This window comes from Gallus gallus, chromosome 23, assembly GCF_016699485.2.
Source record: "Gallus gallus isolate bGalGal1 chromosome 23, bGalGal1.mat.broiler.GRCg7b, whole genome shotgun sequence".
Taxonomy (NCBI): Eukaryota; Metazoa; Chordata; class Aves; order Galliformes; family Phasianidae; genus Gallus; species Gallus gallus.
In genome coordinates, this window is record NC_052554.1 from 3,328,168 (window position 1) to 3,353,295 (window position 25,128).

General features: G+C 47.4%; 1 long non-coding RNA gene across 1 annotated transcript in view; it reads right to left on the reverse strand.

The window, feature by feature from the left end:
• LOC101748601 overlaps window positions 1-25,128 on the reverse strand; it is a 236,523-nt gene that overhangs the window by 145,599 nt on the left and 65,796 nt on the right. The window lies entirely within an intron of this gene.

The window sequence follows — 25,128 nt, forward strand, 5'->3', positions numbered from 1 at the left end:
TGAGGCGTTTGCATCTGGTCCAGCAGGAAGCCACGTGAGGTACGCACGGCCAAGGGAAACCTCTCTGTGGCATCACTGGGTGCTGGACCAGGCACATACAGCTCTGCAATTTGCTTCTCCCACACGTCAGAAAGATGGATGGTTCACTGCCTACATGATGGTTTCTAGATATCCCTGTCTTGTCCCTTAATCAAACACTATATCAAGCCAACAGTCCACGTGCTTAATGTGACAGTGGCAATGTCTGACTGCTTCTCCCCATTCATAAGCCAGATCGTTATCTCCTCCCATCTGCAAACATAAAAATCCCACGGAGTTATTACACAAGTGATGCCACTGCAAAATGCTCCCATGCCCTCCTCAGCTCCCCTTTCCTTTCTGCATTGCCATCAGTAGGACTGAGACATCCTCAGCTCCGCAGCCCCCACCACCCCCTGCCCCTCCAAGGGCCGTGCTGCACTCAGACACCCTGTGCCCCCAATTTCAGCCTGACTGAGGGCTCACCCCCCCAGCACCCAGTCGGGGGCAGGCACCGTCCCCTCTCTGGCTCTGCAATGTGTTTCCTCTTCATCTCTCTGCACCCGGTATAAATCAGGGAGCCGGAGCATTTTTTATTTGGAGCATCTGCTGGAACAGCAATTAATCACTGTCAGGCTATCTGAAAATACCCATTAGTTTTTGTTTTACTCTTTACTACATAAGCAGAAGAGATACATCTCCATTCCAGCTACCAATCCATATGGCCAGAGCACACCTGGGAGCAGGAATTCACCAAAGAATCCCCAGAAACGAAGAGATGGAGTTTGGGGTGCAGTTTAGCTGGAAATGGGACTGGTTGGGAAAAGAGGGGGGAGCTTTGCTGGGAAGAAGAGGGAGGAAGCCCTGTGGCTCTACAAACAGATGTTAATGTTTAACAGGACCCATAATTGGAATTGGCTACAGAGCTTGGAGAAAATTATTTTTCCTTTGTTTGTTAGCTTTGAGCTCTTTAGGCAGTTAATTAAAAGACGTTCATGGAACATATCTTCTTCAAATTCAGGCACACAGCCAATAAAAAGTGACCGTGAACTTGGCATCCCAGGGTTCTCCATTAATTTGCTCTCTGTGATTTAGAGCTGTGCGCTGCCTTTAAAGTTAGAATTTTCTCTCACTAATTTCTAGGACCATGAACTCTCTGTCACATGATCTAAAATACCCAAGCTCTGGGGTTTTTTTAAGCTCTCATTGCTTGCAGACAGTGCCATATGCAAGGCCTCCAAACCATCTTGCAACACCTCGTTCCTAAGTTGCATACCCAATTCTGGCATGCAATGCACGGGAACAGCTCAGCAGCCCTCCCCCAGGCTCAGCTCCATATAGCTACAAGCCAAACTGCCTTTACAGAAGTCAGCAGATGTGACTGAAAGACAGAGAGGACACACAGCAGTCACAGCTCTGTTGAGCGGAGTCATGGCTGCAATCAGTGGCTGCAGTACAGAGTTTACATGAAAAATACGCGCACTTTCAGGATCACTGCCAGCATGTCTCAAGCTCCTTGTGTCAATGCATGTAAATCTATCAATCCATCCATCTATCAAACTATCTATCAATCTGTCTGCCTACCTACCTACCTACTTACCTATCTATCTACCTGTCTGCCTACCTTTCCATCCATCCATCCATCCATCCATCCATCCATCCATCCATCCATCCATCCATCCATCCATCCATCCATCCATGTGTCTGCATGTGTGTTAGTGCTTCTCGTCTGCTACCAAGTCTATACACAGAAAATTATCATGGACTGATACTAGTGCATATAAGCATGAAATCTGTGCACACACCTGAAGTTTTTGTGCCTATCAGAGCTGGCCCTATGATTGCAAAAGGGGCTCCATACAAACTCTGATTAAACTTCTATGAAGATATTTCAGCACAACAAATGAATCTGTGTTATTTATGCTGATCTTGATGCTGCAGCACTCACAGTGAGGGAGGTCCATGTGCCCAATGCAGAGCTCTGTTGTTGCCATGAGCAGACCTTTCCCCACCAGCTCAGCCTCTGCTTTTCTGCCCCTCGACCACCAAGAAAACACTAAGAAAACCAAACCCAAATACTCACACCGAACCCAAATCATTGCTTGGGTTTTTCCAGCAAAGCATTCCTCAAAATCCTCAAAACAGGCCCTTAATGAATCACTTCATCTCACTGATCTCTTTAACAGGGATTGCTTACTTACTTAAGATTTTAGAATTTGCTACTGTCCCTCAGGTCATTTTGCTTTTAGAGAAGCAGCCTGCTAGGAAGTTAATTATGTAAAACTAGCAATTAATTTCTCACAGGCATGACAAATATTTGACTTAAAAGATGTATTTCCCCTTTGGTGAGCTGCAGTCCATCGGTGTGCTCTTAGCTGCAGTGGTACATGCCAGGGAATGAAAAGCTGTGCTGGGAAATTAAGGTCCTCATTTGACTTTTAAGCCCTCTCTGCTCAAGTTCTACTGCTTTTTGTCCCCATTCATGAACAGGCAGGGCACAGACATCACATGTTCTCAGGATTTTCAGGCATTTCAGTTGGCTTTTCTCCAAGACATGAAGAAATGCTCTTAAATCCATAGGACTTTCTTCTCAAGGGCTGAATTTCTGCACTTCTGCCCAGATTTATGCCACGTATCCCCATTTATTTAGCTACAAGATCTGAAAAAGATGTCCAGGTTTAGGAAGACTCCAAATGTTTTCATCTGGGCATAATGGAGCTCCTGGAAACAGACAGCCTGAAGCACTTCAGTGACTAAGCTGCTGAGAAAGCAAGGAGAACACTCTTGAAAGTGAATATTTTGTTTGGCATTGCAATCAGCAGTTCTGCACAGTGCCTGAGATGGGCTCCTGGGCTGCACACTAAAGCAGACCTGCAGATCCCACTTGCACAGCCTCCCATGGTAAGGAGAGGGAAGGAGCAAAGATGAGCACCCGTCCTACCATGCAGACCAGTTCCGAGCTGAAGGACAGCTCTGCACCCCCACAGGCTTTCTGCAGCATACAGAACAGCACCAGCTTCTCCGCACCACATTAAAGCCACAAATGGAAAAGTATGTTTTCAAAACCTGTAAAGTTTGGGGGTGAGATTTTTTTGCTCGCTTTTTTACACTTGTGACAAAGATTTGCAACTCTTCCTGGCCAGGCGTGTGGCGGTGCTTCAACCCAGTGAGCCTTTTTCTGATGCCAAATATTGCATGATTTGGAGTCCCACATGTGCTTCCTGCTCATTACTTCCCTTCTTCCTGCAACAAGGGCACTGACCTTGAGAGCAGCCCTGCAGAGAAGTACCTGGGGGTCCTGGTGGATAAAAAACTGACCATGAGCCAGCAGTGTGCTCTTGCAGCTCGGAAAGCAAATGGTATCCTGGGCTCCATCAGAAGAGAGGTGGCCAACAGGGACTGGGAGATGATTGTCCCTCTCTACTGTGCTCTTGTGAGGCCCCATCTAGAGTAGTGTGTCCAGGACTGGAGCCCCCAGTACAAGAAAGACAGAGAGCTGTTGGAGAGGGTCCAGAGGAGAGCCACAAAGATGGTCAGAGGGCTGCAGCTGAGGGAGCTGGGATTGTTCAGCCTGGAGAAAAGGTGGCCACGGGGTGACCTCATTGCATCCTTCCAGTACATAAGGGAGCCTACAAACAGGAGGAGAATCAACTCTTTGAAGGGGTAGATAAAGCAGGACAAGGAGAAATTGTTTTAAGTTGAGGGAGGGAAGATTTAGGTTGGATGTCAGGGGGATGTTCTTTCCTATGAGAGTGGTGAGGTGCTGGAACAGCTGCCCAGAGAGGCTGTGGATGCCCCCTCCATCCCTGGAGGTGTTCAAGGCCAGGTTGGATGGGGCCCTGGGCAGCCTGGGCTGGTATTAAATGGGGAGGTTGGTGGTCCTGCCTGCGGCAGGGGGTTGGAGATTCGTGACCATTGAGGTCCCTTCCAACCCAACCATTCTATGATTCTGTGGTTCTGTGTATGACCGAGCCATCTTCCTGTCTGTTGAAGCCTTGGTGCTGCCGAACAGGAAGCTCAAACAGAAATCAAAGCATGCCTTGTTTTTTTCTCCACTTTCTTTGTGAGTGTTTTTTTTCTCCACTTTCTTTGTGACTGTATTGGCTGCCATGGCAGCCAGCTGTGTGGATGTCCCTTCCCAGCCCAATGCAAACACAAGGTGTTAGCTCCATCAATTGTCGCTAAGGCAGAGCTCTGGGGATGGGCAGGAGCTCCCGTGCAGATGGGCTGAGGGAAGGTAATGTCACGACCTGTCATGGCTCAACTGCTTTCAGGGATGTGTCAGCTTGAGTCTATCTGAAGTTCAATTATTCTCTGCACGAAGCTGAATTTTGTCATTTTTGAATATGAAATGTCCTGGATAAGCCGCATCTCAGCTTCCATTGGCTTATCCGAGCCACGTGGCTCACATGGGTACTTTTACCCTCTGCAAAGTCAAGGTTACAGAACTGAAGTGTGAAATGATATTACAGAGGCAGTCGGCGTCAAGTAGGAAGAGCGGGATTTGTTCAGATTGGAATCTCACTGAAAAGCACAATTCAAACCACACTAGAGATTCAGGATGGAAATAATCCTTTACTTTTATTTTGCCTTCATTTTCAATCTGTCTCATTTATTCTCAACACTGGCAGGGCAGAAATACCAGCAAAAATGCCATTCCCAGCACATTTCCTTGTTCCAGTTGACGTGTGAAGAAGAGCCTGAGGTGGAGAAGGTCTGTGGCAGCTGAAATATCAGGCTGAGGAGCTTTGAGTTTGAGAAGAAAGCCCACTTTGGTAATGTTGGTTAAATCAAACACCTGAAGTGCTGCAGACACCTCCGGTTCTGCCCAGCCCTCCTGTGATCATTCATTTTCTTCTGAAGGGGAAATCTTCAGCAGGTTCAGACAAGCCCATGTCAGCAAACACGCCTCTCAGAGAACCACACTGCTTCCTCCTGTGTCCTCTCCGCTATTTACACAAAAATAACACTAATTATCTAAAATGCTGGCTTCCTCAAAATACCTGTTGGAACAGAAGATACAATTACCATAATTCCATTGCAAATTTTAGTTCCCATAATCACTCTCCATTACAACAGGCATGGAAGGTACCTTTGGCTTTACCTGGGAGATGGTGAAAGCAACGATTTAACTCATTCAGCTCTTTTCAGCAGAAGGACGTGCAGGATGCACTCATCTGTAAGCTGCAGTTTTGCTTTTTGTTCAGCCCTGATCCCAGGGCTGAAATGATGCCATGATGAGCCAAGAGCAGAGGGCACCCAGCCAGGCTGGTTTGTCCTTCAGTCCAGGAGCACTGCAGGGTACAGAGTGATGCTTCAAGTGGTGCTGCGGATGGGGCACTGAGATTCCTTTGCATGCCCTGGGAGCAAACACAACAGCAGCTACTCCATCTCTGCCATGGAGAGATAACTTCCAGCAGGATTGGAGACCTTTTCAGGATCACAGATTTCGTGGCTTGACCATACCCTTTTCCCATGCCCTTCTGGTTCTCTGCTCTTGGTTTCCTTTTCTGAGGACAGCAGATGAAAACTTGGGCTTTGCTCTCCGGTTGTGTTGCAAACTCCCTTCCCACGCTTTGCCATGCTACTCTGAGACACCAACTTAGCAGGTAACAAAGGAACTCCAGACAGCATTCCATTCCGATCACAGCAGATAATCCCACTGAGGGATCTTCTCAGGTATCAGGATGGCACGGCAGAATGCAGTCCCTTAGACCTGATGAAAACAATCCTGTACAGAACCCCTCCAGGATGCTGGAAAACCAAACGTACTCATCATCCACTCTCCCACTTGCTTGCAGGTGCCGTAATTGCTGCAGCACATCCAGCACGTCTCTGTAATTACAGCAAGCTCCAATCTGAGCAATTGATGGAGGTGGGAAACAGTAACTGAGGCCTTTGAAAGACGAGGGCTGGAATTCTAACAAGCTCAGGAGTGTTCATGGCCGCTACTTCCCAACACTTTACATTGCTTTTGTTGTTAAAGAAGTCAACCTTGCAGCTCCTGTGATATGTCCCCTCTCTGAGGACCCTCCTGCTGAGCACCTTTCCCCAGGTCTTGTGGCATCAGCAGAACAGATCAAGTTCTGAACGTTCAGCTTCTGCTTGGCACCTTCTCCAAAGAAGAGCCTTCCTTTTTAGACAGTAACATTTTGCCTCTGTTCTCCAGAAATAACCTGCACAGACCTTGTCCTGCCGCACGGGATTGAACTGCCACTTTCCCAGCTCGTGATGGATCCACAGATCACACAGGCTGATATTAGTCTGGCTGCCAGCAGCCCTCCTTTAGTGCTGGTGGCAAAGGGTTTCAGAGCAGAAAGTTTTAAATTCCCATCCCAATAGTGACCATAAAATTGACAGAAGCTCGCAAAGCTCATTAAGTTGTACAGATATATCCTTTTTCCCTTCGTGCACCTGAACATACATTTTATATCATCTGCATTGCTACTAACAGGGATAGCCATGGGGTAGACACAGCTGAAAGAATGAGACAGTTCCAGCCCAGGTTCCTGTCCTGGAAGGAGGGTCAGAACCGTGGATGCTTCAGAAACCTCCCAGCCGGCCCTGAATCACACGGGCACTGTGCTTCACGCAGCGAGATTACACGCATACAAATCAATGGCGAGGTTCTGCTTTGCATTTCCAGTGGGTTCTCTGGTGTTTCGGATGTTGAGTCACGCAAGTCCAAAGCATTATCTTCTCTTTAAAATAAGAAGCTGAAATCTCTTTTACCCCTGGGAGGCAGAGCTTCCAGAAGAATATTGAATATCATCAGCTTCTTAATCAAATCATCATCAGAAACGACGTTACTGGTTTGTTACTGGCTCTGCTTTTCCAAAGGTTGAGGTTTGCTGTGCAGTATGCTAATGAACAGCTTTCAAGATCCCCTTTCCCCTCCTGCCTTCTTCAGGAGTTTATTTTTAAAAGTACCATCCAGGGCATTGGAATAGCAATAAAGAATAGGTTAAAGCCTCTGATGTTTCGTTCCAGGAAAGCTGAAAAGATTAATGCACTTGTCTGCAACTTGAGCCTCTGCTATTCCCAGTTCTCCAGAAACCAAACAGCATGTACAGCAATTTCTTTATTACTTAAATCACATTGCACGATTATTGCACCGCTTTGGCTGGAAGGCAGCAGAACTGCACTGCCTGCCAAGGGGGAAAGGAGGCCGGAAGGAGGGCAGCCACGGGGAAATATCATTGCCCCAATGGGGTCCGTGAGTAACCACACTTGTGCAGTTCTGCGTTATGGAGATCGGTGCAGATCCTCCGTTTCCAACACAGATATGGAAGATCCCCATTTGCTAAAGTGCCACCGCTCCTTAATGCCATTAAGCACTACGAGAATGGGCACAACGTGGAGCCCTCTCAATCGTTAGGATTGTCTGCACAACACAAACACGTAATTAGATGTCAAGGCAGAGCTAATGGTATTTGCTAACTCCATTAATATTGAATTTCATGTTTCCAATGATTCCTTTTTACGTTTTTTTTTATATTTGGGTTTTATTTTCTCCTTGAACATTTCCCAAAGGTTCCATTGCTGGCGCTATCAGCAGATCCGGGTGTTCCTCATTTTAACTGAGTTTACTTTTTGAGGTTATTTATGTGTTGACTATCATTGCTAATGGTAACCAGAGTATTTAGGATGGCAGCTATGAGTGACAGCCTAAGAAATCACTTTAGACGGGATTCCTGACACAATATTTTGACAATTTCATTTTAGGTAAGACACAGTGATTGTCAGCTCGGTTACAATACAGCCACTGCTCCCCGGTGGAAAAAAAGGATCTGAAAATTGAAGGAAATCAAATTCCCACTTAAATGACTTTGAGAGTAAACCAGCCAGGTCCTGCCCTTGCCTCTCCCTGCACGTGTGCACAACGCTGCACGGTGCTTGAAGTGCATAAGGAGACAACAAACACCTCGGAGACGGCTGAGTCCCCAGGCACACTTTGAATAAGCACCTACAAAATGCAGGGAGTTCATTGCTCTTTGTGGGCTGATAATGGTATTTTGCCATTTCCGTTCCTTTTCTGGCTAATGCAATGCCTGGAACAAAACACGGTATTTCTGATGGAAAAGCTTTGGGGTTTTCTTGCTGTTTTTTAGCTGAAAACGTTTTGATGGGGATTGAAAAGGAAAATATAAGAGAGTGGTTATGCATTGATTTCTTGGATGTCGGGGATAGGGCAGGAAGAGAAGTGTAGGAAGAACCACGGTGGAGCTTTCCAGATTTGGGGCAGCATTTGACATCCGCTTCACTAAGAACCATGGTGACGGGGGGGTCTGCTGATGAACTGCCTGGGACTTAAGCCCTGCCATTGCATTACACTTTATTTGATATAAAGCAAGGTCACTCCTCATCCTTTAGGTTATTCAGGATTAGAAAATTGAAGCCATTTGAACCGAGATGGTATTTCTTAATATAATAATGGCTGGGAAATTGAACCGTAAGAATGACTTCTTGTTATTAGTTCATAGGAGGTGCTTTTTAAAAATTAGAGTAGAAGGAGGACGACTGCAGTGTAATCCCAAGATAAATCATCGCTCTGCAATGGCCAGCAAAGCACAGGGCTTGATGTGATTAGGGGACTTAAAGCTGTGGCAGGGCAAGTTAAAGCCACGCTAATGATTTTAACTAGGATTACATAGAGATAAATAGGACTTCCCATACGCTGTCTGTTCTTTGCATCATTGTATGTTGCAGGTGGTTTTCAGTCAGGGTTGTTTTTTGGGGGGGAAGAGAAGGCTCCGGGGAGACCTCATTGTGGCTTTCCAGTACTTAAAGGGAGCGTATAAACAGGAGGGGGAACGGCTGTGTATGAGGGTGGATAGTGATAGGACAAGGAGGAATGGTCTTAAACTGAGACAGGGGAAGTTTAGGTTGGATATTAGGAGGAAGTTTTTCCCTCAGAGGGTGGTGACGCACTGAACAGGCTGCCCAAGGAGGTGTGGATGCCCCATCCCTGCAGGCATTCAAGGCCAGGCTGGATGTGGCTCTGGGCAGCCTGGGCTGCTGGTTGGTGACCCTGCACATAGCAGGGGGTTGGAACTGGATGAGCACTGTGGTCCTTTTCAACCCAGGCCATTCTATGATTCTATGATTTCTGTGCGTTTCACAAGGAGGGTAAATCACAACAAATGCACCCCATTCATCTGACTTCCCCATCTCACTGATTTATTTTATCTGCCACAGCAGCAGTGCTGCTGCCATTGCTGGTGATGAACTCTGGCTGCTGGAGGCGCAACCCAGCGAGCTCCATTCACAAGGGCAGGAGAATGGGCTTTGCTGGGGCTGCCCAGCCCATAGGCAGTGCACAAACTGTGCACTCATTCTCCTTTATTCATGTTTGAGCATCAGGACTTGGTTGGTGCTGTAGTGAAGGCTGGCGCTGTGCTCCTTTTGTCCTCCAGGAAGCGTTCTGCTGTTTGAGAGCTCTCAGATGGGCAGCCCTGATGAATGAAGACACCGTCAGCCAAACCCTTGTTTTCTGTTTGGAAATGCATTGTTTTGGTGAAAAGCATTCCATCTTTTTTTCTAAGGTAAGGGCAGAAGGGAGTTCCTCCCCCCTTGTAAGAAACAAGGATTCAGAATCAGTTGCATTGGATTTTTTTTCTCCTTTTTTTGTAGAAGAAGGAAAGCATCCAATCTCTTTGTACGCCTTTGACAAAATACACAGCAGTGGAATTCATGATAGAACCAAACGACCCATTGCCAGCAGGGACAGGAAGGCACCGGGCAGGCAGACTGGGGAAGGTGGCGTTTCCTTCACTGATGGGCTGTGCAGTGATGTTAAGAAGCGCTTTGCTGCAGTATGTGCACCTGTTCCCTCCCTGCAATGAGGGGCAAGATAAGTCTGGAGCAGATTTTCACAGAATACCGAAGTGGGAAAGAGCACCAGAAGCTGAAAACATTAATATATACCAGGAAACTTAGTGGGTATCAAAGAAGGTGTTGTGTTCCCAGCCACAGTGTTGGCCAAATGGAGTGATTCCCTCCGAGCTTGTTCCTTTCACTGTGCAAGAAGCTAAAAAAAGCAGGAAGGCACCAGAACAGCCCACTGTCACCACGAGAGACCTTCATCTGCTCCTGTGCAGCCAACGGGAGCCCTGAGGGGCAGGAATGGCTCCAGGAACCCCATTAAGTGGACAGAGCAACACCAGCCCTTGGATCAGTCACATCCTGGGGGGTTCCCACCACACAGGCAGGGATTCTGCAGCCTGGGGCTTAACCTGGTCAGCACTGGCTCTGCCAAACCCTTACATCAGCTGGGAATACGGCCCCTCAGTCTCTATATTAACATTTTCCCCTGCAGCGTTGCTGGAACAGGTTCGTTTTTCTTACTGAGTGAGCAAAAGAGGGAGAACAGTGCCATACAGAGCAACAGACAGCACAGGCAGCTTATTTGAGCTGAGGGTACCTCTGTGGATTAAGGAGTGGTGCAGGAGAGAAAAAAAAAATTAATTAAATTTAAATTATTATCTTTTGAGAGTATTCATAATCAAGTCCTGTCTCTGTAGTGAAGACAAACCTTTGTAACTATGCATGGCTAGACTCTGGCTTTCGCTTTATTTAATTTTGCTGTGTGCACAGTAGGAAAGATAGGGTTGGGTATATGGTGGATCAACACGAAAGCCCGTGCTTTCACCAGCAGCTTGTAATTTTAGCTGTCAGCTGAGTTGTTTACACAGCTAAACAAACAGATCCCAGTCTCTGTCCCTCTTATCTCTGGTGCACACACAGAGTGGGAACAAGTTGAGAGGCCCCTCTAAAAACACTGCTAGCTCTCTGCTGGGCGCTGGGTCAGGAGCCTGCCTTTGTTCCCACTGCTCTGTACATCAGATTACAGCCCTTGCTCTGCTTGCATCTCCTCTCTGCAGGAGCATGCACACGTGCAGCACTGGTCGCTGGGTTTTGTTTTCCAGGAGAGTCCATCTGCTTATGCTCATGTAATCTCCTTACAGGAATCCCTGGGCTCCAGCCCTGCTGTTGGCTGCTCTGACATTTCTCATGCCCCCTCTGCTTGCCCATGCTCAGTGCCATGCAGAGGTCCCGCTCTCATCCCGACCTCCTGCTTTGCTCTGAGCTGCACTGAGCACATTCAGACGCTCCCTCTGCCTGCTGCAGAAGTGAGGGCACTGGGCGAAACCGGGCTCACAAACCATCAAAGAGCCATCCGTCCTCGCAAGGTCAAGCCCAGCCAGTGCTTAAATGCACTTTTTCTCTTGCACATGTACAGATGCATCAGCTCACCCCGGGGATGATGATAGCAGGGCCCGCGTTTCTGCCAGGAGCTACATGCAGTAAATCAAAGCAAATCAGGCGCAGATCCCACAGGTTACCGAGCTCTTTGGCTGATTCTCTTTTAGCTGTGAGGCAGGTGATGTGTCTGACTCTAAAGCGTCTCGATCTGAATATCCTCACAAGGGAAAACGTCAAACCACTCTTGGTGATTCCAGTGGACGTTTTCACCTCCTAAAGGTTTCTGGCAGTGGCTCCAAGAGTTGCTCTCATTGAAATGTGGTGGGATATGGACAAAAGAGACTTTTTCAGCCCTTTTCTGGCACCGCATGCTGTTAAGCAAAGTGGGCAGGAAAGAGCCTTCAGTGTAATACAGCCTTAGGAGCTGACAGTGCAATGCACGGAGCACAAGTCCTTCCATAAAGAGCATGCACTACATTGGCTGGGTTTCAGAGGAGCCCCAGTGAGCTGGATTCCCTTTCCTCTGAACCATCAACATCTCACTGGCCAAAAGAAGTGCAGAGCAATGATCCCACCTTGCAGTGCCACTGCAGCCTCCCTACAATCCAGCTGTGCTCAACTGATGGAGTTTAATCTGAGCAATGAAAATGCACACAAATGGAGAGAGGGGTTAATGACCAGCTTGTAATTTATCCTGCAAAACACACAGAGGACCAAAGACTTGGGGCAGGCTCTGACTGCACAGCCCGGCTGCAGAGCAGGATGTTTCCATTCATGCCAGTGTGCTGCAGTGCCTGAATTACTGCCCTGATGAGAGGAAGCATTCACCTGAAGGGAAGATGCTGTCTGAAAAGCATGGCCTGCTGGAGCAGGGTTACTGAGTTCCTAACATCAATAAACACTCAGCACCCACAGATTGTTTCCAAAGCTCATTATTTCAGAGGACTGCTCTATATGTGAGTGAAATTCATTACCTGAGAGGCTTGTTATATTTTCTAGTCACTGCCATAATGTAGGCATTCCTTGGCTACCTTAATTAATGAGTGATTACAAACTGAAGTGTATCATTTGTATTTAGATATGTTTTTCACTGTAGCTGGAGCCACTGAAATCCGTCTTTCAGACAAGCCATCAAAGGCCAAGCAGCCCCATCCCACATGGCAATTAGAAGTATTTTTCCCTGCTGGAGCAGAGAACTTGACCTCAGTGCTCCAGCAAGACTCCAGGACCAGGTCTGAAACTGCAGCGAAACTGCACATGGCCCAGAGTGTGAAAACAGCTTCAGAGGGCTCCGTCCCCCAGGGAGCTGCACCAGCATCCATGACTCACCAACATCCCCAGCAGTTATACTTCATAGAAGCAAACCTCTTCCCTGTAAACAACCTTATCATATAGCAACAGCCTCAATATATGTTATATATATAAAAGCAAGCCTAAATATTTCATTGTTAGTACCAACAGGAGGACCTTAGGTTTCCCTTGGGGGTCACACTGATACACTGGAGGTAAAGCTGAAGTTGTGCATGTATTATCCTACTGTGGCCAGCAGTACACACTCGCAAGCAATGAGCACTGGTTGAGTGGTGAGCAAGAGGATGGAAAAGCAAAGGATTTAACTGACAGCACCCAGCAGGGTGCTGGGGGGAGCAAGTGGGTCTGCAGCCACAAAACCATAGAATCACAGATTCACAGCATCACAGAATGGCTTGGGTTGGAAGGAACCTGTAGGAATGCTTTGTTTTAACCCCCTGAGAGGTGAGAGGCTTGGATTCACCACGGTTCAAATCCAGTTATCTAAACCCAAGTTGGAGTATTCAGGCAATGGAGAGGACCGGGCAGCCCTGAGGGCAATTCATCTCCTTCCAGGACAGGTTTTTAGGAAGCCCAGATGGTTCCTCCAGCACTTCTGAGTGGAACAGAGCCAAAATTTCCTCCCGACACCTTAAATCAGCACTGCAGTCAAACCAGAATTCAACTCAAATCTTGACCTGCTGGAATAAACAAGGAATGCAGCTCGAAAAACATGCTCTGTTTGTCTACAGCATTTTAACTGTTGGGAAATGTCACCCAGCTGCAGCTGAACCAGCGGTGCTGCAGGAGAGAGGTCCGGCCATGCAGCATCGCAAGGTGGGTTCACAGCACAGCTTTAATTCCAAAGGAGGAACTTTTCACCGAATGCCATCAGAAATAGTAAGCTTCGACTGTGTGCTCAAAGGTTTGAGTGTTGTTTGTTTGGTTTTTTTAATGCATTTTCGAATGGTGCTGCTGAATGTCGTGCACTGCACGGAGTTATTTTACTTCTGCTGATGTTCTGTGCGGTGCTTGCTGCAGTGAAGAACTGCCTTGAGCAATGATGATAACAACACCAGTGAATTAACAATAATTACAGACATTTTTTCCCCCCAGCTTCCATACAGTCACTCTGTTCAGCTTGCCAGGAGCGTCTCCTTCTCCACCAGAAATTGCAGCTCCTCATGAAAACATTGGTTTGGAGGTTTTTCAACCTATTTAAGAGCAAACTAAGAGAAGAAGAATCAAATTTCTTTGCTCAAAAGGAAGTGCATAAACTCAGACTGCGAACTACAAACAGCCGCTGGGAGTGAGGTCTGGTGATTAAAGGAGAGGAATAGAGGTCGGGGTAATCGTGTTCATCCACTGCCATTGAGCCCCATAGTGCTTAAAGAGGCACAGAGCCTTGTGACTGGGTTACTAGCAGAAGACTCAAGGGCAGACATTTCTAAACAGAATTTACCAGCCTCTGATTTCAGCTGTATCGTATCCACCTGCTGCTTGTATACACCCAACGTGTGAAGCGACACACTTCTAAATATACTACTCCATCTCTCCTGTTGGATAGGCGTTCTACGAGATGGCTGGAGGGATTTTACATAAGGACGTGGGATGCATCTGTAGTGCTGACCATGGCAGAGGCATTAAAGCATCTACTTCTGCTTCTGATCGCTACAGCAGCACCCCCAGGAATGGGAATGTGGGTGCCCTATTCCTTTCTCCTACTCTGTGAGTATAATTCAAGTGGGACCAACCTGGATTTATCAAACCAGGGACACCTAGCTAAAAGTCGGCCGTGACATCAAGGCATCTCCAAGGGGTTACTTCTTTCACTTCTTTCAGGGGTGGGCCTGAACTGACTGCGTGGGGTACTTCAACAGCTGCCTTTCAGATGGCTGAAGCCAACTGACACAGTCACCACTCTCATCTCCAGGAGTACAGCAGGACGCTCGAGATGGACTATGATGAGAAGTCTGTGAGGGGGGCTGAGAGAGGTCTTTCCAAAAGGGAAATATTTCCAAGTTTAGACCAACCATTTCCCAATGTTTGGTTTCCTCTCTCTCTCTAAATATATATATATACATATATATATATATTGAAGGGAGGGAGAAAAGCACTTCTCTTCCTTGGCCCTGTGCAGAAGGGGTTCAGGTAGGTGACTCTCCTTGGCAGCTGCCCTATCATCACAAGTTCTGGTTCATCCAATGAACCCAGCCTCCCTGCTCAAAGGGGCTGACTGTGATCCAACCATTTCCTAAGCAGATACTCCATCAATTTACAGATCTCTTTCAAGAGTCTCTTGAAGCTCCCTTTCACGAACGGCTCCTTTTTAAACCACGGGGGAAAGGTGTGAGACAAGTGCCTCTTCCTATTGTGCCGGAGGAGCAAGCCGAGGTGGGAGGTCAGCTGCTGCTGATGTGACCCATCCAGGTGCTCTAGAGGAGAGGACTTGCAAGCACAAAGCCAGCATGCAAATACTTCTGACTGCTCCTGGAGGTGTGGGGTCCTGGAAACCTCCCGTCGCTCCAACCCGTTGTGCTGTTGCACTGAAGGATGGAAAAGACCTTCTTGCTGATGGAGCTAATGGTGTTGTTATGAACAAGCCCTGGGAAGGTGCCAGCAGCCCACTGGTGCTGATAGCAGCCAGGAGCTGCCGAGCGGACCCAGTGCCATCACAGAACCATGGCACAGACAGGACACCTGAGTAAGGCAGCTGGACCACACTGGCTCTTAAAATCATCTCACAGTGCCCAGTGGGGCACTAATGACAATTAATTACAGGCTGCCCTACTGCAAGAGAGTGCGAGACATGGAGAGGAGACAGGAGATGAGGTGGGGAGAAACAGCGTCACTCTTGCTCCTTCCTTCTGCAAAGCTCTGTCAAGGATAACAACCCTGTATTTAGTGTAATTTACAGTAAACTGTGTTTTAATGGATGTTGTGGGATCCTTATTATGAAAATCCTCTTATGAGCAGCAGCTCCTTTAATAACCTGGGCTGCAAGAAGTGTCTGTCTATTTGCATTTATTTGCATGTATTTGCATGCAAGTTGCTAATATGAAATCTCAAAAGCTCTGACGACTTCATGTTGTTAAGTCAGCCCATAATCTGAAGGACTTGCAATCTGAGAGCACAGCGTTCTTACAAGCATAAGTTGTGCCCCAGCGCTACCAAAGACTGCGGGGTGCAGCCTGCAGGGCTCCCTGTCTGCACCAGGTGCTGCCCATGGGGCTTCCCTTTGGTGGGACACACTCCTGCATCCTCCAAAATCTCAGCCTTGAGACCGAAAACCCAGCCGAGCTCTCGCTGTGCCCAAGGATGGCTCACCCACCTTCTGAGCAGCAGATGGTAACGCTGAGGAAAATGAAGCTGCTACAGCAAAAGGAGTGCTGTCAAAACCTGCAATTTCACCTTGGAAATGGCATCATCAGACACCCACGTGTGAGCAGGCTGATATCTGGGGGAAGGGGAATGTGCGGTGAGATCCCAAAGAGTCATTCACAAACTGATACTGGAAGGGAACTGCTTCCCTGCTAATGCCAGGGGCACTGTGAGACAGCTATGGGGTTTCAGAATGGGATTCCCATTCTTTCTACACGTTACCACTTCCCTTTGAAACTTCATTCTGGTTCAGAAAAGAACAGCCGTAGTAATACTGACAGCCATAATGAAGAACAGTGCAGCAGGAATTCTGAGTGTTTCCTACATTGGATGCTGCACGGTGGTTGATTCAATGTGGCTGCATCATCTGAGCTCCCTAATTTCAGAACTTATCATTCCGAAGAGGTAGAAATGTTGTTCAGACAATCCTAAACATGGCGATATGAAATCTGAAGCATGAGACAATGTGAATTATGATGTAATAAAATTGATCAAAAGAAATGAAGCATAACAATAATATAGAAAACCCACGGATTTACTGTCTTGAAACAACAGATTTAGGACACAACTGAAATGAAATGAGACCACTGAAATGAAACCATTCAGCTTCCCATAGAAAATGATGCGTAAATTGGCATATTTGTGCAATGCTTCAATTCTGCATGAGAAAACTCCAACTTTTAAGCGTGACATAAATAATCAGGCCCAGAGCTTCCCACAAACCTACAGCTTTGCCTCGATGACAAATGTGCCTGAACACAGCAATGTGTGCTGCAGGGCTGGGGAGATCGCCGCTGATGAAGAACCCTTCCCCTCAACTGGATCAGCACAGAGCATATGCCTGAAACCCATCAGAAGCCTCCCATTAATTGCTGGATGTTGCTAAAACTTCTCCTAAGTCTCACTGGGAGTATCTTGCAGAATAGAGCACATGGTGGCCCTGCCAACCCCAACATCCCCATCCTCACACAGACCTTTCATAGAACCCACTGCTAACATAGCACCATCATGAGGTTGGTCTGAAGGAGGTTTGGATCAATCCTTGCTGAGAAGCTCATGGCCAAGCCTCCTTATGCTTCCTTTCACCTCTCAGTTTGCATCACGAGAAGTAAATGAGAATGGCTCCTTCCTCTGAGATTCCCAATCCCACTTGTTAGAGTCAGTCTGCACTTTGGAGAAGCATTCGGACTTACAGATGGTAGTGTGCATTACATGCAGTGTTGGAAAGCCTGGGATGGGGGGGGGGGGTTGTTAACAAATGGTCCCATAATCCTCACCTCGCTTGCAGAAAGCACAGCTACCCAACACCCGGCTCCTGCTCTGTTTTTCACATAGGGGGACGTGTTGCAAGCAAAGCTCAGCCCCAGGGAAATAAAGCAAACGAAATAAAGATGGTGATGTAGGACACAATAAGCACCAACCCAGCAGATTTAAAAATCAAACGTGAAAGGATAGCCCTGGCGGAGAAAACACCTCACGGGCAGCATTACCAATCCCTCCCATTCAAAAAGGTTGTGTCCTCTTTCTAAGTCAACAGAGCTGCTGAAATACCAGGAGAGCTGCTGAGGTCACACACAGAGGGGCTCTCAGCCTCCTGTCTCAGAGTTTCAGCCTCCTGTAAAGCTGCTCACATTTTCGGGCTTTTCTGTGCAAAGGCTGTAACAGCCTCGTTCGATTTGAAATAAAAGCTATGACTGCACTATAAGTGCTGGCCGTGCTTCAGATAGATTTTGTGGCCGGGTAGCCTTGTGCTCCAGTAGGTGAGCAGAGCAGCCTGGAAACTTCTAGGGAATAAATACACTTTTCTATCAAGCGGTGATGACAAGAATTGCCCAGAAGGGAACAGCAAAAGAAAAAAAACAACCCTATGGCTCTGGATTCACAGCAGCTGTGACAGCCCGTCCTGCTAACGTGTCTGATAAAGGCAAAGCTCCATGCGTCCGGATGGCGCTGAGAGCTGATGGAGCACGCAGGCACCTCTTCTGCCCCAGCCATGGGGAGCTGCTGGGTCACCCGGCACCACCTGGAACCAACTGTATGTGTCACTGTGCTTCCTGCCCTCCCCAGACAGCCCGTCTCAGCTTTGCTTTCGAGTGGCTCACAGCAACGATATTTACGTCCCCATCAATTACCGCTATTAAGTTAGCGCCAGCAAAGCGGTCCTTGGGGTGGCATCGTTACTGCTATTAAGAACAAGAAGCAGCAGTAGGGGCTCTGCTCATCTCCCCCCCTTCCCAGTGGAAGCTCTTATTGGGGACTTCTTTCGATATTTCATTAATTCTCCGACATATGCTCTGGGAATGTCAAAATGCTGGGATCGCCTGGAACGAAGTGATAAACAGAACTGACGTGGAATTAAACACTGAATTACCTGGAGAGCAGATAGGGTTTATTTGGGTGTGCATCACTATAGCTACAGCCCTTCACGTGCACCTCCACCCCCTGCCTTACCCAAAGCTCCACAGACTGGAATGAACTGAAATAAAATGTTATAATCTCAGGAAATCTGCATGTCCTCTTCGTGTTTGAATGGATGTGCTTGGCACGTACGGCTAGACAATTTAGGCTAATTATTTTTTGTGTTTATATTTATTGGCTATGATTAGTTATGCAACAAAGACTATGGGAGAACAAATCATGTTAGTGCAGCTAATTGGAGATAACACAAGCGCTAGCGAAAGCAGCAATTTTTGTATTTTATGCATGAAAAAGAGACCCGATCCTGCTGGTTGTAAATCAGTGAAGTGCTGCTGAGGTCTCCATGTGAGGATAGGAGCCAAAGCGCTGTATCAGTTGGCCCTGATTTCTTGTGTTCTGTCCATGGGGCTACTGAAAGACACAGATTTTAGTGGGGTAAAGCTGTGGTGGGGGTCAGAATGGCACAGGTTTCAGATATTACAGAAACTGAGATACGTAGGATTTTGTTCCTTCGGAGAGAAGGCTGTTGTGAGGCCATCTGCCTGCGTATTTTAGGAGTTTTTAGGGACTGAATATGAACCGACTGCACTCATCTTCAGCCTGCCAGACTAGAAATGTTGATTTTCACAAACCCTCCAGGCTTTGCTCCTTCGCTCCTAACTCAAGCCCCGGTTCTGCGCAAGGCACAATGCAAGCAATGAGCCTGTCCAGAAAGCCACCTCCTGTCACAGCTCCTGCTTGCTTCCCCTTCATTTAAAACATCTGGACAGGTGTTTGCAGGTGTCAGCACCCCCTCGGCTCGCACCTCCCAGGACAGTGCTGCCAACACACCTTGCAGCTATCACAGACCTGTGAGCCCAGCCTTGCTCTGAAGGACGGCAGTGCCGCTGCCACCACTGCCTGGTGAAGAATGACGAGGTTTGTCAAGGTGATGAGGCACCTGAAGACGCAAACAGATGCTGGGTGTTCTATCCTGAATATCCTGAATACGTCCTGACATGCCTGGTGCCTCCTCTTGCCGACAGCTGGAGCTACAGGTACTCAAATAGCCCTCAACATCAGTCCCTGAGGCTGAGTTTCTTCTGCCATCTGGCAGGGGACAGCTGCCATGTCACCTTGCAGGGCACTGGGGTTCTCCCTCCTGACCAGGAACTTCAGGTTCAGGTCTCTGGCTTCAGACAGCCCAACCCAGGTGGGGTGAATCCCACCCCGGTGAGGTTCCTCCTCATGCTTGGGGCTGAACTAAGGAGCTCAAAGGAAACCCCACACATCCCATGGACCTGGAGAGGCCTGGAGGCATCTCTCTGCCTGAGTCCACTTCTCCCTTCCCCAAGACACTGCCAACATTTGCACTTTCCCAGTCCCATTGGCAAACAAGAACCAATCTGCCCCCACGCTGCCCTTTGTTCCCACCAACACTGTTTGCTTGCTTATTTCTGGAGAGCAGATCCTGCTAATTTATGTTCACTGGGATTGCACAGGTAGGTTTTTCCCCTCCATGTCCCCCTGCATCCTGCTGTGAAACCAAACTGGCTTTATAATCTCCTACAGCAGCCTGCTGGAACACGAGCCTCAGCATGCAAAGCATGTTGACGAGCTGCCTTTTTTTCCTCCCCTCCTCATGAGGAATTTTCTGCATTTTGACAGTTTTGAAGGCTCACTGAGCTATGATTACAATTCTCTTATGTTACATATATATGCATATATAAATTATATATATATACATATAAAGGAAGCCACCATTCCTGAGGCTGATTGCCCTGCAGCTCTGTAACAGCACAGTCTTCCCTCCCCTTCTGCTGTCTCCCCATATGCTGTTTCAAGGAGGAAAAAGCAAAGGGAGGCATCTCTGCTCCTTGTTGCTCTGGGCTGGGTGACACTTTTCATTCTGGTCTCTGCTATAGGTTTGAGTCACAAGCCCAAAGCACAGGGGCCTGTGCAAGATTTGTCTCTGGGGAAAGCAAAGCTCTGCGTGCTTTCTTCAAGAAAGTCCTACAGCTCTAGCTGTCCTGCTCTGCCTTTTGCTCAGAGCTGATATAAGGGAATCCATCTCTCCCAGGCACACAGCCCCTCTCGCTGCCCACAGGCACAGCTCTCACCACCACTGGGATACACCTGGGAGCAGCTCCACAACCACAGCACTGTGCTGCTGCTTCCAGCAGCTCAGGAAACGCTCATCCCAAGAGAGGTGGGGGTTTGGATTACTAAGAGAGTTGTAAAAAAGAACTGGCTGATGTCATGAGAGAATTTATTTTACCCACCAGATAGGGCAGGGGCTTTTATCTCCTGCAGGGAGTCAGCGCAGATGTGTATCTCTGTAACAGGGATCAGAACTTGACCACAAATACCTCATTAGCTTGAAAAGTTACCTGTTTTATTCCTGTCCAAAGGATATTTTACTTGGGCGCTTTCATCTGAAAAGCACCAACTTCTGGAAAAGCAAGCTTTAATGTCGTGTGTGTTTTTCTGCCTTTGAGGAGTGGAAAATGCCACACACTGTGGCATATGCACAGGATTGAGTCACAGGGGAAGAAAATAAGCAGTTGTCTTTCTTGGTTTGATCTGTGTACATCTGTTTCCTGGGAGAGAGGTGAAATGGGATATTTACTCGGGTAAGTATTGTAAGGCAGATGCACTTCACTGCAAAATAAATAAAAAATGATATTAAAATTAGCTATGTAAAAGAAGTGCTCTGCAGCTCTGCTTTCCATTACAAACCCGAGTTCTTATGTGCAGCATGCATAACAGGGCTATGAATATTCTCATCTCCAAAGTTTCCAAGCAAAACGTCGGTCCCACCAGACATAAAAACAGAACTTCTTGCTTTTAATGCAGCTGGGATTTCCCTCTGAGCCTGGAGGGGCTGCTCTGCTGATGGTGCTGTCAGCTGTGTGCTGGGGGAAGCAGCATGGAGCAGGCAGATGGAGTGCTGGGCTGGCACTGAAAAGCCCAGCAGACCTCATGCCAGGCCGGCTGCCCAGACAGACAGACACTGTTTGACCAAAGACTTCAGCTACTGCCCCAGCATGTCTACTCTGTGTGAGCCCATGTGGAGCTGTGGGTATGTGACCAGGATCCCAGGGAGGACTGTGACCTCAACCAAAGGACTGGAGAACCTCCCTGTGAAAGAGGACTGAAAGAGCGAGGGCTTTTCAGCCTGTAAGAGATGTTGCAGGGGGGATTTAATGGCAGTACTCCAGGATTTAAAGGGCGGAATCTGTCTCTTCACCGGGAGCCGCAGGGTTGTGGTGGAATCCCCATCCTTGGGGCTCTTAAGATGCACATGGATAGCAATGCTGGGCATCTCATCCAGGCTCCCCATCCCATGGACCTGATGATCTTCCCAGGTCCCTTCCGTGGGCTGTGCTGTGGCTCTGTGAATCCACAACAGCCCACTGCAGAGGTTGACGTGCACATGAGGGGCACAGCAATCACTGGCCATGGGCAAATGCTGGTCCAGGAAACCACCCTGAGCTGCTCTATACAAGGCATGGCCGTATCACAACCCAACTCTTCTTCTGATGCTGTTCTAAAGGAGATTTATGTCTTATCCAGCTGCACTGTCAGAGGGAAGACATCAGCTGAAGTGGAACGTGTCCTGAGAAGGGACTTGCATGTTGCAGCAAAGAATACACTGTGATTTGATCAGAGCCCAGAGTAAGCTGCGGAACAAGGATGGCCTCTGTCAGATGCATATCTGGTTTGAGGAGCTCACCACCCCATCAGACTGCTGTCAGTAGTTTGAGGATGAAGATTAGAAGAATTTAAGGGAGAAATAAAGAGCAATGTTTTAAGGAGGGTAATTTATCATGAGAGGGCTCGCTGATGGATGGTGTTTTCATCAGCTGGTGTCTTTCAATCAAGATAGGATGATGTCTTACTAGAAGATACATTCTGGTTTAAGCACACAGTGTTGGGCTCAGAAAGGGAATCACTCTGTGATTTCTACAGCAGGAAATCAGAGCTGATGGCTGCAATTGTGCTCCTATCTGGCCTTAAAATCTATTGATCTGTGAAAATAATTGCCACAGTTTACTGATTTTCCTGAATGTTTGATGGCAGGTAAGAAATACTTCTGTCTCTGGTGGCCTGGGCTGCCCTGAAAGAATTTCCTCTTTGCGTTGAGAAGGTAGAAAATAAATATTGATCCAGCATAACCAAAGGAAAAAAAAATGTAAATGGATCTTTGCTTAGCTGGATGATGTGTTTTCTTCCTGTACTTGCTCAACGGCTGTCAGGACCACTCAGCATCATCCCATGGGTGGGTCTGGGCTGCCATGAAGACAAACATGGGCTCTTTCTGACTTACTTAATGAGTTGTAAGCCCTCGCATCCTTCTTGCTGAACTGGTGTGGCTGTAACTGGGGACACAAACCCAGCTGTGTCCTAATAGGGCTGAACTAACTTTTAATTTCACCACGAAAGAGGTTGGACCTTGCCCAGCTCCTGGGCCTCACCTGAGCATCACCTGCACAAATGGTGCCCAGACCTCTAACACCACAACATGCATTTGTTTGTGTTTGGCATTTCAGAGTGAAGACATTCTCCTCCCCTGCACTGATCCTGCTCCTTTCTCTTGCGTGTTTTGTCTTCCTAGTTATCACTCTGGAAATTCAAACATGATATTAGTTTAATTAGAGATCAACTCCTTTTATGGAATGCAAATGCCCTACCCGACTAAATCCCCCTTCTGCAGTTGGCAGATGCAAATTAAATCCTATGCACTGAAGTGTAATTTGGCTTTGAACACTCTTAAAGGCCCTCAGTGATTCGGTGGGTGGAGGGGAATTAGTCTTAAGCTGCATTTGTTGCTTTCTCCTCCCTTAATTTGTTTATACGAATGCTACTGAAGCAATATCCACTGCAGACAAATTGCCAAGTGACACACATGAATGAGAGCCAGGGTATTGCTGCTGGTTTTTGGAGCTGTAAATAACACAGGTCCAGTCTACCTGAAATAATGGGAAATAAGGGGCCATCTGCCACTTCACGTCCCATCATGTTCTCAGTGACCAGCATATTGGGATGCCCAAGTGGGCCATCCTACAGTCACGCAAGGACAGCAGCACTGGCCTGTGGCATTTCTCAGCGCTGCAGGAGTCCCATTCTTCAGTGAAACTCTCTTCTTTAGCTGTTCTGTCCCCAGCCTGATGGGTGATGCTGGAATCCCCATCCCACATGGAGGAGCCTTGGAAGCTCGCCGTCGTGATGCACTGAGCTGGTTCCTCCAGCACCATTCCTTGCTGGTGAGCCTCAGTGAAAACTGCAATATTTTTGTCTTGGATTACTAAAGGTATTGTGCTGGGGATCTAAAAAGGGCCCTGGGAGCTCACCCAGTGCATGAGCTTTAAATTAACAAACAGGATGGATATTTTGGCACAATAATCCCTGGCTGTCTCCTCTAGGCCTGCCACAGTGGTTTTCACCTATCACCACTAACAGGTTGTACTTTCAGTGTTCCATTCTATTTTCCTCCACTGCGTTTACCTTGAAATGGGTTTCTATGATGCTGTGGGCCAAAAACTATAATCTGAGATATATGTCTGATCTATCCTTTCATTCCATACATTTCCATTTAAACAAGAGGCTTTTTAAGCCATCCGCAACAGATTAATTACGGACCACAGTCAGCATTTTTCCTCCTTGCTCTTTGATGGCCATCTAGCCCAAGTATTTTTGCCTCACAGTAATGTTCCTTCAGCCTCTCTTTTAGGGTCTCTGTTTGTTCCTATGCTCTTCTGGTGCCTGAAGACTTCTCTTTGGCTCAGTGTTCCAAGCACAAATTCACAAGTACTGTCACCTCATATACACTGCTGGTGTCCCACTGCTTCTCATCCAGTACCCCAAGCTGGTTATTTGAAGGCATTATTTTAAAGACTCCCATGTGCTGCACTGGAGAAGGGGATTGGCAACAGGCACTTTAATTCCTGTTCTTGGTTTTCTACTGAGCACTGAACAACTTAGCAAGCAAGTGCTTTTCAATTACATGCTTGTTGCGGACACTCCCTGCATATGCTTTATAACAATGATTTTGGATCAAGAGGTATACAGCTAAAGGGATAAACACTTAGCCCAGATAAGCAGATTTGTAGAAATTATTGTTATCCAGAGCTGGTTCTTCCTCATTAGGAATCAGCAGTGGACAGCTCTTAAAATCTGACAGGGATAAATTCATCCCACCGAAGTAAAATCTGCTAAGGGATGATTCTGAATTATGTTATATTCATAACAGCATTTTCCTTCTGTTATTTAATATGGCAAAAATAACCATGCGTGAGAAATTATTCTCTGCCAGTCTCCCTGTCCTCAACAAAGATGTGAAACACCCCTTCCAGGAGGGCTCAGGTCCTCCATGCGAAAGAAATAGGGAAGCAAAGACTCAGAGCCAAAGGGCAATGAGATCTTGGGCGCTCCCTTGTGTGGGCCATAGGAATGGGCAGCAGGGAAGGGCTGCACGATGCAGCAGGTGAGCTTGTTGCATTTTGGTAACAGACACAAGATTTTGCTGCACCTGGTGTTTGCACAGAGACTGCTGTGACCCTGGAGGTGGAATCACATGAAGACCTCGCCAATCCTATTCTGAGTTTAGCAGCTTTTCTTTGCCTCTCAGTCAGTCTTGCTCTCCCCTCTACCTCCTTTCCTTCTGTTTTCATGAGCACGTTTTTTTTTGCATAGAGGAATGTTATTTTGGGAGAGTGTCTTTCCTATGCAGCAAGGTACCCAGCTCCCTGGGCAGAAGGTCACCTAGAAAGACCTCATGCATCATGCTGCTCCCATCATTTAATCTATGAATCGGCCAGGGGAGAAGGCCACTGC